The sequence below is a fragment of the Pan paniscus genome, chromosome 15 (genome assembly GCF_029289425.2).
Source record: "Pan paniscus chromosome 15, NHGRI_mPanPan1-v2.0_pri, whole genome shotgun sequence".
In the NCBI taxonomy this organism is placed as follows: Eukaryota; Metazoa; Chordata; class Mammalia; order Primates; family Hominidae; genus Pan; species Pan paniscus.
Window position 1 is genome coordinate 98278018 of NC_073264.2, and position 12924 is coordinate 98290941.

Sequence of the window (12924 nt, forward strand, 5' to 3'; positions counted from 1 at the left end):
TGAATCTGTGAGGACTCGTGTGTTGCCCTAACAGCCATCAGGCAGGGTGCAAATGGCATCTCTCTTTGGATTCCCTGTGCCTTGCACAGTGCCTGCTCATGGCAGCCTCACCATAAATGTATGTGGGCTGGGGACTGGACTGAATATTAGACAGCCACTGAAAATGTTGAGGATGATTACCTTGTTGAACAATAAACAAATTAATAGAATGTTGGGTAAAAAATTGACCACGATAAATGTTTTAAGCCGTGATGACAGCCGGTTTAAGTGTTTCTTCTTTCAACCCCATGGTGTGCCTGGTGGGCACTAAGCGCAGGAGATGTCTGATGAGTGCACATGGCCCTGCCCTCCAGCAGCCAGCAGAAAGGTGGGGAAGGCAGGGAAAGGGGCAGGTGTAACAGCAGGGCTTGCGAGAGGCTGGGGGAATCAAAGCAGGGCCTTGAAACTGACGGGGAGGGGCAGAAAAAATTGCTGCTGCGGAAGACCTTCACATGGCCCCCTGAAGAAAGAGCAGTTTCACCGGGAGTGGGAGGAAACTGCAGTTCCCACGTGGAGGGAACAGAACATGGAAAAGACAAGAGAAAGCAGGAAAAAATAAAAATTGCTCTTGTGATGGGGGAGAAAATGCCAAGAGAAAAAGAAGTTTCCTAAAGAGTCTAGAAAGTTCTGTCCTGATGGTGGGGGAGCAGCAGCCCTGACTAAAGTTTCAATGGGGAAGCTGAGGCTCCTGAGTGCATCTCCATTCCCACTTCCTGGGCTGCCCGTGGCGTGGTTCATGCCTGGGTAGGGTTGCCTGTCTATCCTTTGCAGGGACTGGATGCCTGAGGAAGTTCTGTGGGGTGTGGACTGGAGAGGTGTTGATTCCTTTGAAACCAGACCTGGTCAATTGCAGCAATTTGTTTATCTGTCTTGTAGCTTCACACTTGTCCTCCTGTTATTATGTGTTTGTCTTCTTTTAAAAATGGTTTTCTAACTCTCCCTCCAAAAAGGAAGCCTAGCAAAATGGGTTTTGGAGTCAGACAGTCCTTGATTCAAACAGATGCCCCATCACTTATTAGTTTTATGACCTTGGACAACTGACTCTGTCTGGATAATCCTTTTTACTCATTGGCAAAAAAGAATGAGATTACCCAACATATGAAGCACTTGTGAGGATTAAATGAAAAAAAAAATACAGGCTCACTATCCATTAGTTTCTTTCTCCCTGTTTCCCCTCCTTGAGGGCAGAGATTATTTGTGTAGACCCCTTTATCTCCAGGCCAGTACAATGTGGGGTGTATCAGGCACCCATCAAATCTGTTTGAATGAGTAAATGAGGGCTGAAGAAGAGAAAGAGGGGTCTCGTGCCTTTATTAAGTCATTCTGCATTCAAGTATTTACTGATCACCAGCTACAGGCTAGGGTGTCAGAGAAAGACACACAGCCCCTGTCTGCAAAAGACTTAATACCCTGTCCACCACACACTTCAAGGGAAGAAGGCAAGTCTAAGGACTGAGATGAGGGCTATGTAGATTCCACACCATAATCTACTCCATGCCAGGCCCTGTGCTGAAAGCTGAGAAGGAGTCTGTCCTGATCCTTCTAAGGCTTCCTGGAGCACTTGAAGCAAACGCTAAGGCTTCCTAAGTGTTGAAGGATGCATAGGAGTTCATCACTCAATTAATCAGCAGATGTCTTTGGGTGCACCTTCTAGTTGCCGTGCCCCATTTTCTGGGTGGGAGTTTCCAAAGGCATGAGCTCTGGCTGTTCTCAGGGAGCTTCCTGGGTAGATGACACAAGCACTTGTCAAAAGAACTGTAAATACCAGGTGGTGTGGGCAAGAGATGTCAGGAGAAGGCACATACAGCAGAAATAATTGTTCTCGGTTGGGATAAACCAGGAGGGCTTCCCAGGGGAGGTGACATGTGAGGGAGATCAGAATGGAGGCGTCCCAGGACAAGACTTTTCTAACTAACTTAGCTAGAGTGGGGACCACAGGGGATCCGGAGTATGTCATTGTCTCACTTTGCTGATTTTTCTCATCTCAGTAGATGCAGAGGACAGTTGCAGAGCCATGACACCCTGTTGACTTGGGAGGTAAGTCTCATTCCCCCTGAGCTTGGGGGCATTCCCATTGACCACTTAACTGTCTGCCTTTGTAAAATATGTATGGGTGGAGGATGTTGTCTCCAAAACCCTAGGATTGCACGGATGGGGAGGCACTGAGCTAGTGGGAATAATATTCTGGATGTGTTGGCTGATTCATCACTTACACAGAGTCAAGGAAACCCCCAGGCCTGGGCGGCAAATGATGTGTATTAGGAGCTAAAGCAGGACATGACCAGGTACTCATTTCCCCTTCTGCCTCCCCTAAGAAGCCCACTCTTAAGAATTAAACCATGAGCCTGCCGTAAAGTAAACCTAGGGAAACTCAAAAATGGAGAGTGGATTGCAAACATGATCTCAGGTTAATGTTCCAGGGAGTTCAGTTAGTTATGACAAAAATGAGAGATGGGAAAACGTTAGCCTAAGATTTGGAGTTCAAAGCCCAACATGGCCGCCATGTGACCTCGGGCAAGTTGTCAATCTCTCTGGCCCTCTATTTCCCCATCCATAAAATGGAAGCAATATCATGGATTCGTGAGTTTGTTGTGATATATTATTATCATGACATAGATGAATAAATAGATGAGTGTGTAGGTAATAATGATGAAAGCTAAAATTAATGGACTGCTGCCCCTAAGCCAGATGCTGTGAGAATATCCAATTTCTCATTTAATTCTCAAAACCTCCCTTGGAAGTTGCTATGGACTGCCATCTTTTACTTTGCCCTCATCTTATCGGGTGGCCCAGGAAGGACGGTTGCTGCTGTTGTTCTACCTGCATTCTTGTCTGTTCCTCCTACCTAGAGCCAGAGCAGCTTCAGAGCCAGCTGCCCTGCTCCTTCTTGGTGTCCTCTGGTGCATGATAGGCGCTGAGTGGGAGTCCAGTGACCAAATTAAAAATCGGATGTGGATGCTGATTCTCAGGGGACAGAGAGAAAAGCTGCTTAGCCACAGTGGAATGAGGTGTCTTTCCCCGCAGTGGGGAAGAAATTGCTGGAAGGCACTGATCTCAGAATCTCCCTCGCTGGGCAGCATTTGTTTACCAGGAGTGATTATTTGTGTCAGTCCTTGGACTCCTTCATGTTGAGTTCTGACAGTGCCACTTCCCAGCCCTGTACCCATTGTCAAGGCATGCATCTTACCTTGAGTTTCTCTAGAGTCAGACCTGAGACAAGGGTTTGGGGGATTGAGGAGCACACGCAGTGTAGTAAGGAAGTGAGACAGGCAAGAAGGTGCATGGCCTCAACAGCTACCCCCAGGGGTGCCAGGAGTGTGAGCCGCGTGCCTTAGAATGATCCCACCTGATAAGGGACGAGCTGGGGGTGGGTCATTGTCGAGGCTGCTTGAAGGAGGGGGTGAGGTTTAGTTCCAGCCCGTGCCTCCTGGATGTGTGGTCATGTGAGCTTGGAGGCAGTCCCCAACAGAGAGCTGCCCGCAGTGGCTCCTGGACGTCTACCTTGAATCCCATCCTGAAGCTGAATGGCTGGAGGATGTGCAGGTGAAGAGGATCTGCATCTGCTTCATCACGTAGCCTGTCTAGCCTCAGTTTCCTCTTCTTCCAAATAGGCTGGTAATCCTTGTCTGGCCATCTTTTCAATGCTCATTTGGTTCTGCAAACTTCCTTTGAGCACCCACTGAGAGTCAGACGACAGGGACGTTACAAAATCATGTCTGCTCTCAAGGAGATGTGAGTGTGTGGGGCGGAGTGAAGGAGTGGTGTCAACTCAGGATGTGTTTCCTCCTCAGAAATTCTGTGTTTTTTCCCCCCTGAGAGATGAAGGTGACCTTGCAGCCCCAGCAACCAGATACCGGACTCCCAGACTCCCAAAGGGACATTGTCCATAGGAGCTTAAAAAGTGAAGTCATCAGTTTCCTAGCTTCAAAATTCAAAAGCCTCATTCCAGGCACAGATGGGCTGGAAGAAGTTACACTCAGAGCCCAGGTAAAGATCCTCAGAGCTGGGGAGCTGGGGAGAGGGGCATAAGAAAGTTAGACATTGGGGCATTTTTCAGAAGGGTTGCACACTGCTCTTTTGCTCAGGCCATGGCTGGGGTGGGTGAAAACTAATAGATACTTGGTCAACATGGGAAACTGAGGCAAGAGAGTGCCCATGCCTCACTTTCTAGCTGGCATCCTTGGAGGTGTTTCTGCTCCCAGCCTTGTAGTGATGGTGGGGTTTTGTCCTGCACAGGCTGTGTAGGCTTCCTTTGTGGAGAGTGGTTTGCTCATGTAAATGGGCTGGGTGGGTACAGAGAGGATCTGACACCAATACTTTGGGTTTCCTGTGGCCCAGAGAGGAGTGGGAGGCCAACTCTTACACCTGAGGGAGGGCACATACCGACCAAGCCAGAGATTGCATTTCCTAGCTTCCCTTGTAGCTAGGTAGGGTCATGTAACAAGGTATATTAGTTTACCATTGCTGCTGCAACAAATTTCTATAGACTTAGCCACCTAAAGCAACACAATTTTACCTTCTTATGGTTCCAGAGGCCAGAATTCTGATACAAGTCTCACTGTGCTAAGATCAAGGTGTTGGCAGGGCCAGTGTTCCTTCTGGTGGTTCCAGAGTTGCATCCATTCTCTTAACCCTTCTGGCTTCTTAAGGAGGCATGCAGTCCCTGGCTCATGGCCCTTTCTTCCATCTTCAAAGCTCACATCTCTCTCTCTCTGATCCTTTTTCTGTCATGACATGCCTTTCTGACTGACTATAGCCGGGAAACCTTCTCCGTGTTTAAGGATTCACACAATCACATTGAGCCCTCCTGGGTAATCTAAGATCATCCCCTTATCTCAAGGTTCTTAACCTTAAACATCTTTGCAAAGTCTCTTATGCCAAGTAAGGCAACATATTCAAGGTTTTGAAGATTAAGTCAAGGACGTCTTTGGGAGCCACTATTCTACCCATTGTCTCAAGGAAAATGGGATATGAAAACAGTGGTGTGTGCAACTCTCGTTTCTTGTACTTAACAATGAAGCTTCTTCTCCCACCCTCTATGTGTCTCTCACCCTCCAAAGTCTGCAATTTCAAACCTACGGCAGAAGAATTGCACTTGACCATGTGATGACAACAATTGAGCCACCCAGCTTAGAGCCAGAGATGGGAGCCTCACATCAAGGATGGCAGAGACATCTCACCAGCTTGGGCACTCCAGGGAGAGATGCAGAGCTCCCTCCTGCTCTGGACTGCGATGTGTGAGAGAAATAAAGCTCCCTCTTATTTAAGGAAATATTGTGGGAACTCAATGTCATAAGAGCCTATACCTCTATAGCCTCTACTGAAGCTGTGCTTTTACTAATATAGACCCCAAATAGAGATTCAGTTGAGTTACAAAAATATAAATAAATGATAATTTCTTGCTCCCTTGAATACATGCTGGCTTTGGGAAATGCTGACTGCTGTATAGACAGACGGCGACACTGAGTAGATGACAGGCCAGGGAGGGGTAGAAGAACAGGGAGACCTTGCCTGACTTGGCAGCAATAGGAAGAATAAAAGACTTCCCAGGTGAATAAGTCTCATGAGATCTGACGGCTTTGAGAATGGGAGTCTCCCTGCACAAACTCTCTTCTCTTGTCTGCTACCACATGAGACGTACCTTTCACCTTCTGCCATGATTGTGAGGCCTCCCCAGCCACGCAGCACTGTAAGTTCATTAAAACTCTTTCTTTTGTACATTGCCCAGTCTTGGGTATGTCTTTATCAGCAGTGTGAAAACAGACTAATACACCAGGGGAGGGTATTTTCTGGAAGGACAATGACTGCTCTAGTTCCCTCCTCTAAAAAGTGGACCCTGCCCCAAGCCAATGCTGTCTGCGAAGGACTGTGGCTCTCACTTTCTCTAAGTTCATTTTTGCTCTGCCTTCAGGCCTAGCCTCCTTACATCCATGGTGGCGTTGCTTTGGCACTAAAATTGCACTCACCTCGGGCTTGCAGACACAGGTCAATTTTGAGGAGCCAGGTAAAATGTACATCCAGGGGAGGAGGTTAGAAGAGGTTACCCAAGGCGCTGAGCCTCTTCAAGAGCTCGGGTTTCTGGCTTCAGAGTCTCAATGTGGGGCCTGACTCATAGACCCACAGGGCCCCCTTCCTAGAGATTCCCCACATCACGTATCTGGTTAGTGAACTTGAGGTATTCGTTGGCACACCAGCAATGATGGGGAACTCTGTGTTTTGTTCACTGATCCATTTCATGCCGCTCTAACATTTTTAGAAAGGGGAGCAGGGGGTGCTGAGGAGTCTCAGAGGCCAAGAACCAAGGCCAAGGGCAGCTGAAGCCTGAATCAGAGAGATCTGCTGTCAATCTGTATCAGTGACACTTCCATCAGGCAAACTAAAGTAACTCTGAGTATCTCAAGGAGGAAGAGACAACACAGGAAGTAGAGGCTTTGAAATGATTTGAAGACCTGGGGTTGCAAGGTCAGGGAAGCCACGGCTACAAACAGCTTAGGAACTCAGGAGCTACAGAAATTGCAGGGACAGTTTCCAGCAATCTCAGCTCCCGCAGCACTGAAATCAGCAGTTCATGGGGGGCTGCCCAGAGACCCATCAGTGCTAAAGCCTTACGCCAGCTGCCTGCAAAAGCACTGGCTCCTCATGGCCCTTCAGGGGTAATAATGACTCTTCCTTCTTTCCCGTCTTCCAGATCTTGCATGAGCACCTCTCATTGAAGAACCTACTGTGTAACCCCGCTGGTCACAGAGGCTGAGAAATGCAGCATCCACATTTCCAGTCTCTGCAGTAGAGGAGATGGTACAGAAAAGAGCAAGAGATTGTCTAGCACACATTGTCTACTCTGGATGCCACATTGACATTTCTCCCAGCGTTTTCGTATAAAATTAGTTGAGCTGACTTAGAAAGGACCACACTGGTGAGTTTCAATGTAAGTTGCCCATATATAAATATGAGATTAACCCAAGTGTCATGTCATCCCTTATCTTCTCAATGAAAAGATCTCCCGCAAAGTGTTGCTGACTACTTAAAAAATCAACTTGGAATAATCAATTTATTAATTTACTAACATATCCTTAAGATTTCATACAACATAAAATAGTAATTTTAAAAAGATTATTTTTCCTCTCTTAACATTTCATGGGGGTTTGCATATTAGTTACACATAATATATATGTGCATATTTACATGTTACTTGAAGCTTACATAATCTGCCTTGACACCAGTAAGCATGATTGTCTGAGTTGTTTGAGCAACAGCACCCTTCAAATCTATGTTCCTCTGGAGGCTGTGTCCCAAGCCACAGGTGCTCACTCACGTAACAATGCGACCATTTGCAAATTTTCTCCTGTAAGTGCGTATTTGTGATCTGTGCTGTTCTTTTGGCATAGTTGTTAAAATGATGCTCAGCACTTACAGTTGTACGCTCATGCCCATAGAAGGGATGACTATACCCCTGTGAGCTCTCTAAGCATCCCAAATTAGCCTTAGCTGAGGTCACTTCAGGTTATTGCATCTGTCCCAGACCCAATTTTCTCTTGTATTTGGGCTTGCACAGAATACAAGGGCAATAAACACATAGCTCCTTTGTGTGTGTGTATGTGTGTGTGTGTGTGTTTGTGTAATGTTTTAAAAAGTTCTTTTATGGGCCTCATTCATTCATTCATTCACTCTTATTTACATTTACTCACTTATGGCATTTCCACTCTTAAACCCTTGAGTGGCTTTCTACTGCCCTTAGAATAAAGCCAAGCTCTGTTCCAAGACCTGCAGAGCTCAGCCTCACCTGAACCCATCTCCACTCTTGCTTTCCCTTCCCTCTCCGTTCCCAGTGTGCCACCTGCACAGCTTTCTGCCTTGGTCATGCCTGCTCAGTCTGCCGTGGGGGCAGTGGCACCTGCTCTTCCCTCTGCCTGAAGTGCTCATCCCTGGGTCTCTGCCTGGCCAGACTCCTCTCTTCCTTCAGGTCTGTACTCAGCAAGGACTTCTGTGCCGCCCCTCTTGAAAGAAGTGTCTCCCCAGCTCCATTACTCCTTTTGGGGGTCATCCTATTTGATGTTCTTCACAATGCTTCTTCCAATCTGACAGTGTCTGCTTCAGTTGTCTGTTGACTTGCCTATGGTCTGGACCCTCCCAGTAACATGAGCCTTGATGAGGAGGGAGCTCTGGAGAAGGAAATTGACTCTCTGGAGCTCCTTGAGGACATGAGCTGGCTGTCTTTGTGACACCAGTCCTAGCAGAGCCTGTGCTCATCATCTGGTGCATGCATTTATGGTGCAAGGATTCAGTATTATTGGCCTCAGTGTACAGCAGAGAAAAGGGAATCTCAGAGAGGTCAAGCAACACACCCAAGCCCACACAGCTGATGAACAATGGAGGTGGGAGTGAGTGACAGGGCACTCGGAGCACGCACTTAAGCACGTGCTGCTCTGTCCTCCTCACCTCCCCATCGACCTGCATGCATCGACACGCTTTACACCTGAAAAAATGACTTACACTAGAAAAATGGAAGTTTCAAGAGTCTAATCTTTTCTGATCCCCCCAATGACATTAGCTTAGGAAAATCTCGCCTGGGCCTCATGTAACTTGATGGAGAAAGGTAATGAAACAGCACAGGGTCCCTTGTCAAGAGAAGCGGCGAAGAGACTTCATTTGTTCGAGTCTCGGGTGTAATGATTGAGCTAGAGAATCCATTTCAGCTGGGAAAGGTGGGTGCTGATGAAGTTATGGGCCGGCTGCACCTTTTAAAATGAAATATTTAAATAAGTGGAACCTGGTGCGGATGATGTATTAAGCTCTCCCGAGATGTAAATCACACGATTCCTAAACGTCCTTTAACAAAGTCAATTATGTTACATAAACTTAACAGAGACAAAGATCCCTTATCCTCAGAATCGTCCATTTCTCTCCAGTAGTTCTGTCAAGATAAAGACCTCAACAGAAGCAGAATATTATTTAAAACCTCTCGACATTGTTCTATAAATTGGATGAAATAAAAAAATTTAAACAAAAACACATACTTTATTAATGTTATTGGCGAGAAGCGGCACTCTGGCAAGCACATCACAGGAAACATCTTCAGTGTTCCTGAAATCATCTCTATTAGATTATGTAGATATGATCTATGAAAATACTTCCAAACTTAATCTGTCGAGAATTCAGAGAGTGTATAAGCAAATACTTAGATTTGCATTAGATTCTTGACTTTGAAATCCATTACCGTAAGTTACTTACTGACTTTGAGGAGCAAGCTTTACCATAGGAGGAAGATGGGAGGGGCCGCATTCCTGTTTCGAGGGGGATGGCCTGCTGGATATTTTTTTAAGACCATTTAAATCTCTTGCGAAGGTCAATTCCACCTTTTCCCTTACAGAATTAGTACCAGGCAAGGGAGGCAAGCCTGTGTCATAACTGATTTCAGCCCCATGGCTCTCTGGGATCGTTTTGGCAATTTTTAGAATATATGCCTTATTATTATTTTTTTGTTTCATTGTGCTGTTAAAAGATGAAAATTGAATTTGCATTTTACTGCTCCTTTTTGAACCACTCCGCTTGTGATATCTGGCATGTGTATATTTTTAAAAAGTCAAATGTAGATTAAAAACCAAGAAAACAGAAGTCTGATAACTTCTTAATGATATAGGACACGTCTTTATTTGTGGGGGGTGCACAGACTATTTTTATTTATATTCTGCTTTCTTAATTCGATGATTAGATACTTTAAATAAGACAAGTCCTCTGTGGCAGGGTCAGCAAACTTTTTCTCTACAAGGCCAAATACCAAATACTTTAGGCTTTGCGGGTCACAGGATCTCTGGCGCCCACCTAAACTCTGCCAGTGTAGCATGAAAGCAGCTGTAGAAAATATAATCATGAAAAGGCGTGACTGTGTTCTAATCAAATTTCAGGCCAGGAGCGGTGGCTCACGCCTGTAATCCCTGCACTTTGAAAGGCCAAGGCAGGCAGATCACCTGAGGTCAGGAGTTCGAGACCAGCCTGGCCAACATGGTGAAACCCCATGTCTACTAAAATTACAAAAATTAGCCAGGTGTGGTGGTGGGCATCTGTAATTCCAGCTACTCGGGAGGCTGAGGCTGGAGAATCGCTTGAACCCGGGAGGCGAAGTTGCAGTGAGTTGAGATTGTGCCATTGCACTCCAGCTTGGGTGACAAGAGTGAAACTCTGTCTCAAAACAAAAACACACAAAAAAACAAAACAAAACAAAAAAAACCAAATTTCACTGATGCACACTGAAATTAGAATTTCATATAATTTTCAGGTGTCATGAAATATTATTCTTTTGATTTTTTTTTCAACCGTTCAAACATGTAGAAGTCATTCCTAGGTCTCAGCCCATACAGAAACAACAGTAGACTGAATTTGGCCTGTGGGCTGTAGTTTTCTGACCCCTGCTCTATATAAGTAGCCACAAATATTGCTTTTCCTTAAACATTGAACGTTAAGATGGAGCTCTCAAATAATTCTGTTTCAAGTAAAAGTGGAGGAGAATCTTTGCAAGTAAAGGTTGGACATTAGGAAACTAGTCTGACTCAAATACAAATGGAGCTCATCAAATATTTACTGCATACCTGCTGTGTGCCCAGTGCTATACTTGGGGGTTGGGGGGTGCCATGGTGCTGCAGAATTGCTTAGAATCTTAACTGTCAAAATCAGGAAGGGACTTGCAGAATCATTGTTGTCATTCACTTGGAAGAACTTTTGTAGCCATGTTAAAGTGATGCAAGGATGTCTATTTTTTTTCTTAATGTGATGGTCTACCACTTTCTGTATTCTGGCCCCTAGAAGGGAAAATGGAAACTGCCCCTGAGAAATTCAGGCTTCTGTCAGTTTTGGACTTGAGCATAGGCTTGGCCATTCCCAAGTCACCCATGATGAGGGGTTACCTGGAAGGCCTGAAGATTCACTCCTGACAAATAACTCAGTTGACCTGGCAACTTATATTCATTTAAGTGGACATGTGTCCACTTAAATTCATTTAAACGACCCTCTAACAAGAAAGTGTGTCGTTTACACCAATAATTACCATCACTCAAAAGAGGCCATGCCTAGAACCAAAGCCTAGAATACTACCCCGAGATGGTCCATTTCCCCATATTCCAAAGACTTGAGTCAGTTTCAGGCTCCATGGGGACTTATTTGGGCTGAAATGGGTGTGCTCATCTGTCACTTTGGGACAATAATTCATCAGATCACTCATTAAGAGCCCTAGAGATGTTCCCATGTTTTGACTGTAATTAAATTTCTAGGTATCTTTTCTACCTAGAGAATTATAGTCAAAAGTTATAGATAAATTTATAAGTATAATTCAGTAATATTTATAATATAAACATTTGAAAGCCAAATACATTTCCAATAATAGCTGAATATGGTAAATTATAATATACCCATAGTTTAGGGCCTACTAACTTCTTTTAGAGAAAGATTTTTGTTTCAAAAAAATAGTTGTGGATAAAATCAAGACCCTCAGTCATGTTAAATTGTCCCAACCACAGATACATAAAAGACAGACGGAAATTTTTGACATTGGCACTGGCTTTTTTTTCTGACAGGTGAAATCATGAACTGTGTATTGAGTTTCTGGCCCTTCGGAAAAATGAAATGCCAAAACAAAGCCTTTCTTGGGGTTTGTGCTTTGTTTTGAAGCAGTTCTTGGTGATGCTTAACAGAGTGCCTGGCTGGAACACAGAAGACACTCAATTAATGATTTTAAGCCAGTGAATAATGAATGAGAGCCACGAAGCCAGCCTAGCGAAGCCTCGGAGGATTCCTTCCCGATGGCATGATGGTTAGATTGTCCAGGCCTGGAGCTTACCTGGACCTCCTTACCTGGGTGTCTTAGATAATTAAGGAATTTCCCCAAGCCTCAGTTTTTAAGTTCCTTCATAAACAGGGATAGCAACTCCTTCCCAGGTGATGTGGAGAGGAAATGAAATGATGCAGGGGTATACTTGGCCCAGGTTTGAATTTAATGAGCTCCTAATAAGTGTTACCATTAATCAAAGTATTATTATGAAAGACATTTGCTCACTTAAAAATCAGTAAGAAAACTCAGCTGAGCAAAATAATTTCTTCATAATCACAATGTCTAATTGTTTATAGCATATTTTATGTTTCAGCATTTTAACAGTTACAGGTTCTTTGGCATCATCATTCAGTTTTTCTTATTAATTAAATTAGTTATAACTTCAAAATTAATAATGTCTTCGGGTTACCAGCTTATGTTTTTAAATTCCATCATGTACACGCTGGTTTGTATTTTATCTATTTCTGAGCTTTAAAGTGTGTGTGTGTGTGTTTGTGGGTGTGTGTTGTGTGCAGTGTTTTTACCTTAAGGTCCAAGAATTTCTTTTATGTCTAATCTGGGTCAGTTTGTGAGGCAGGGAAACAGTATTTAAAATCCTATTCATGAAAGAATTGAATGTTTTCAGATATTTTAGCAGCATGCATAGCAATGGCTGCTTGTGTTACGTGTTTTACCATTAATTTCTGGCGACTCACCCACACTGAGGGCTCTCGGACATCTTCGAGCTGAGAGCAGTGGACGTCACCAGTCCCTGCCTCAGCTGACTGGGCCCGGCCCCTGGAGGAAATCCCAGGCATCCTGGGGTGGTTCAGAAATGGGCAGGCTTGGCAGGGCGTGGTGGTTCACGCCTATAATCCCAGCACTTTGGGAGGCTGAGATGGGCAGATCACTTGAGGTCAGGAGTTCAAGACCAGCCTGGCCAATGTGACAAAACCTCATCTCTACTAAAAATACAAAAATTAGCTGGGCATGGTGGCACAGACCTGTAATCTCAGCTACTTGGGAGGCTGAGGCAGGAGAATCGTTTGAACCTAGGAAGCGGAGGTTGCATTGAGCCGAGATCATGC